At 55.7% G+C, this 5,126-nt stretch overlaps 1 pseudogene; it reads left to right on the top strand.

The window, feature by feature from the left end:
* The first annotated feature begins 3,554 nt into the window (after positions 1–3,554).
* Positions 3,555–4,886, top strand: LOC123039299 ((+)-neomenthol dehydrogenase-like; annotated as a pseudogene).
* The last annotated feature ends 240 nt before the right edge of the window (positions 4,887–5,126 follow it).

The raw sequence follows: 5,126 nt of genomic DNA, 5'->3' as shown, positions 1-5,126 counted from the left end.
TTTTCCTTCTTTCTTCGAATAATGTTAAAATCACCACCCACTAAGACGGGTAGCTGCTCGTTACCACAAACACGGACCAAATCAGCCAAGAAATCTGGCTTGAGTTCGGGTTGCGCAGCTCCATAGACTGACACCAAAGCCCAATCGAATCCATCGGCTTTAGTTCTGACCCGAAACTTTACCGCAAACTCACCCAACACTACACTCCGAACCTCCAACGTTTCGCACTTAACCCCAAGTAGAACCCCACGGGATCTTCCTCGAGGTGGGAGGCAGTGCCAGTCAAAATCTACCCCCCCCCCAGATAAGGTTCTAAGAAATTGTGGAGTGAAATTACCTTGTCCAGTCTCGGACAAAGCAATAAAGTCTAAATGATGTTCAAGAGAAGCATCCGCTAGAAACCTCCTTTTAGCCAAGTCTTTAAGACCTCTACTATTCCAAAAAATGCCTCTCATATTTCGTCATGAAATTTTTTAGAGGTACGGATCCTAGCACTTCTACGCACAGCGGACACTGGATAAACCTTCCATTTCCAGGTCCGTTTAGGCTTAACGCAAACATTAGAAGGTTCGGCATGCTCGGGCTCAGCTTCTATCACCAAAGACTCATCCTCATGGTTAGAGGTTTCAGGATAGGCATACTCATCCTCCTCCTCCATCTCCTGTACCACAGGGTCAAGATCGGCGCACAAACCATCAAGAGCCCTAACCCCAAGCGCATCAATATCCGACTCATTCATAGACTTAGCGGCAGCAATGTTACGAATCAATTCTAATGCTCGTTCAGCTTCCAAATCGAGCATATCATTAACAGACTTAGAAATCTCTAGATCATTATTACCAAGTGATACTCCTAATATGTTGGCATTGTGCACAATCTCATCATTGGTAAAATGCATAGTAGAATTTGATTTATTAACAGACATACCAGTGGAAGTCTCGATGTCGCGCAACTTGGCCGCCCTCAAAGCACACCTTAGCTGCATGTCATCAATGTCCGGCTGCTCCTGCAGTCTCCCGCTGACCCGTCTTCCTGCAGAGACAGGATCCGGGATCCCGCCGAAAGCGATGACCTCCTCACGTGCAGTTGTGCTAGGGAAAGAGCCTCCTGCCCGCCCCAACAGCGGTGGCCAGCGCCGGGGCCACCGGAGCATCACCCAGAGACGATGACACTCCCTGGGCCTATCGACGGAAATCCCGTCGACGCCCGAGACCGGCGAACTCGGCATAGAGCGGTCCAAGGAGTACGGTGCCAAAGCGACCAGACCTCCCGGCCCGCCCTCCAAAGCAACACAAGGGGAGACGACGGCCTCCTGCACGCCCGCTCCCCCGCAAGTCGGCGACCTCATGGACAAGAGTGCCGAGCCGAACCTCGGCGCCGACGGCGACAAAGGCCCAGAGGGCCAAGCCTCCTGCCCGTCACCTCCGGCCGCGACCATCGGCGCGACCACCTTGACCGGCGCCGAAGGAGAGGAGACAACCGAGGGCGGGGCCTCCTGCCCCGCTGCACCTCCCTCCTCAACAAACCTCGACACACACAAAGTCAGCATCGGGCTCGCAGAAACGACCCGGTCACACGACATCCTCGGCGGAGCCGAGAACGCCCCCAAAGAACCAAGCTGAAGAGTGGTAGTCGGAAAAACTGTGGCCGTAGACCCAACAGGGGCAGAGTCACCAGTGTCTGACGGCCCCGAAGGCCCCTTAGCCTTGTCATCATCACTCTTAGCAATATCATCCTGGTTCCCCGAAGCCCCTCCTCCCTGAGAAGTGTCCATGGGATTATCATCCTCAAACTCACTGAACAGATTAGGATCCTCATACTCAACATCCAACTGATATAAAACGCCTGCATAAGTCGAAGGCACCACGTCTGGCAAGAACTCAATGTTAGCGACACTGACAAGAAGCCGTGCCACCCCGTGAGCCCGAGTGAACTGCATATCCACCTGCTCAGTCCTGCCAATCAAAGAACCCAGGCTCCACGTCACCAAGAAGCTGTCCAGAGGAGTAGACAGGGCTCCATAGAAACGAACCCAAATCTGAGTTAACGGCGTGCCCTGTGGCTCTTTCTTTTTCCACTCATCAAACTCCAGCACATAACTAGTACCCGTGACCCTGCTCATACCGAACTTGAGAATCCTCACTGATCCTCCTTAGACGGGAAATCCACTTTATAAGAATTATCTGTGAGCTTAAGTAAGGACCACTGAAAATTACCCGGAGCAAGCTCTCTCAACTGCTGAATGATCTGTGCTTCGGTCAACGAACCGTGAACCACCTTCACCACACCGGGGAAGGAAGTTTCCACTATGGGCGCCGAGGGCTCCACAGATGGGAACTCAAAAAACATCAACTCCGAACAACACACCTCATAAATCTGAATGGATGGTTTAGGCCCCAACATAAGAGGACACTCGGCAGCTGTGTGTTTAGGTTTCCGGCACAAATCGCATAACTCCACAGTACACTGAACCAAAAAGTGTTCCGGTTCCCCACAACAAAAACAGGTGAGCTTCTTCTTCTTAGCCGCCCACTTGGACAATTTGTCACTCTCGGCCTTGTTCGTACCTTGCTCAGAACTAGAATCACCAGTCTGCATGGGCTCTGGCAAAGAAACTGCAGCCAAAGCCTGCACCATCTCCACCACCACCTGCGGTAGATCCGATGCACCATCCGCTACCTCCGTCATGGTAGCGGTCTTAGTATGCCGAGGCTGATAGTGCCCCCGGTTCCCGCCCCGACCTCCACGAAAACGTCCTCGGAAAGCTCGGTTGTTAGGGCCAGCCGCGCCACGACAAAATTTCCAGGCGGTCCTTGGAAACCCCGGTTATCATTGCCGTTGTCCACCCAAGCATAGCCACGGCCCCCTCCGGTGGAGGAAGAACCCCGGTGCAGACCAGCGCCATAAGCATCATACCCGTCATCGCCCCACTGACCATGCGGGGGGTTACGGTTATCCCCCGCCAACGCACCCGTCCCATGGCCGGTCGAACCCTGACAAGAACCGCCTCGGCCTCCCGCCATCTGCCTCGGCCACGGCCGTTGTGGCGACAGCGGTTCGGTCCTAGGAGGCGGCGTCGCTGCTGCCCGCGGCACGGGGACAGGCGCCACTGGCGGAGGCATCGCCCCCCGAGGCGGAGGCGGCGCCCTTGCCGCAAGTGGGGCCAGCGCCCTAGCCGGGGTCGGTGCTGGTGGTCTCATCGGTGGCGGAGCCAGCACCCGAGGCGGGGGCGGCACCATTCGAGGCAGAAGCGGCGCCCGGGGCGGCAGCATGGTCGGCCTAGGCAGGGGTGCAGCCCTGGCGGCACCAGGCGCAGGCAACGCCGCATCCGGGGCAATAGCTCCCGCGGTCCCAGCCGGAATCCGCGCAGTCAGCGCGGCGCGCGGCGGCGGCGGCTTCGGTGGCATCCTAGCCGGAGTCGGACGCGGGGTCAGCCGGCGATCAGCCTCGTCGGAGATCAGTAGACACGGGTGACACGACAAGGCTCTCGGGAACCCTCGGTTTCCCGAACGACGAACCCTAGCCGCGCGAAAGAGAGTAGGAGATGGACGTGCATGCGGGGGCGATCGCCTCAAGGCCTCGACATGCACGTCGCCGTCTCCCGACGCACCGCAGGCCTGGCCAGCCCCTGGGCCTCGAGCCCAGTACTAGCCAAGCCCACCGCGTCGCCGTTCACTTGCGGCCCTACTGTGCCCAAAAGAAAATTCAAACGCTTGTGTCTTTCCGCCCGAATATCACGAACGCCGGCCCTCTCCGGCGAACGTTGCACCGCCCGACCCTCCTTCTTTTTCCGCCTAGTCACTTTCGTCCAGCAATCGGGACGGAAAAAGTCTGACAAGGTGATATTCGTCGGCCCATCCTTCGGCAACGGTCCACACCATGGTTTCATTTTCGACTTCTACAAAAGAACTGGGCAGTCTAGCAATATTGGTTTCTTGATACTCACCGAAGGTTTAGGCACGGGGCTAGTACCCAAACCAAGCGAAGATGACGGCCGGGCCGACGTTACCGGCACATCCACCTCGTCTTCATCCTTATCAGCAAGAATCCAGAAACGAGCCCCAAACCTTTGCGTCGGCTTTGATCCATCTATATCCTCCGTGAGATCAACAATGACAGCTTGTTCTTCATCCTCCGGGGGTACCTGCACACACTCAAGAACCTCGATGTGGAAGATATCAATCAATAAACACTTACCAATATGAAGTTATTCGTCCGCAGATAGATGTCTTCCGGCCAAAATATCTCCTTCTTCATCCCGGATCGTCATCCAACGAGACGGGTGCGAGTAGATCAGTCCATTGATCCATCGCCCCATCGCACGATTATCCATAAAATGAACCCTCCATTTCGTAGCCCTACTGCCTCTGCTGTAATCTTCCTCCAAGGGAAGAATAGTGAACGTCTCCTCCATATTTGGCCTGCTAAGGGTAATTATGTTCTTCTGGTTGATCATGCCATCCCGATATGAAATCTAATGAGGCATTTTGACTCTATATATGCAACTTATCAGCAACGAGGAGGCGAGGCAGGAGCTCAACAACATCGACAGCCTCACGGAGGAGAGGCTGGACGAGCTGCTGAACAAGTTCTTCAAGGACTTCGAGGCCGATGCGCTGGAGGCGCGCGGGTGGCCCACGGGATTCGCGGCGTACAAGGTGGCCAAGGCCGCCATGAACGCCTACTTGAGGATGCTGGCGAGGAGGCACCCCGCGCTGCGCGTCAACTGCGCGCATCCAGGCTACGTCAAGACGGACATAACCATGAACTCGGGCGTCCTGATGCCCGAGGAGGGTGCGCGCAATGTGGTGAAGGTGGCGTTGCTGCCGGACGGTGGGCCGACTGGCAAGTACTTCGGCGAGGGCGAGGAGGCATCGTTCGTGTGAGGTACCGTCGGGCTGGCGGTGCATGCACGGTCCCGTCGCCATCTGCCGATGAGATAGCCTGCCTGCCGTGTGGCATGTGTGATTGGAAAATTTATAAAATATATGCTCTGGAAAGAAATTCCTGCAGTTTTGGGTCAGAAAAAAATTGTATCTATGATAGATTGTTACGTGCTCATAGCCTTACAGCATCTCCGATGGCCGTGCCAAAAGACGCGTGCGTGTGGTAAAATGCACATTTAG

This window comes from Triticum aestivum, chromosome 2B (genome assembly GCF_018294505.1).
Source record: "Triticum aestivum cultivar Chinese Spring chromosome 2B, IWGSC CS RefSeq v2.1, whole genome shotgun sequence".
NCBI lineage: Eukaryota > Viridiplantae > Streptophyta > Magnoliopsida > Poales > Poaceae > Triticum > Triticum aestivum.
This window is presented reverse-complemented; position numbering and strand designations above follow the sequence as displayed.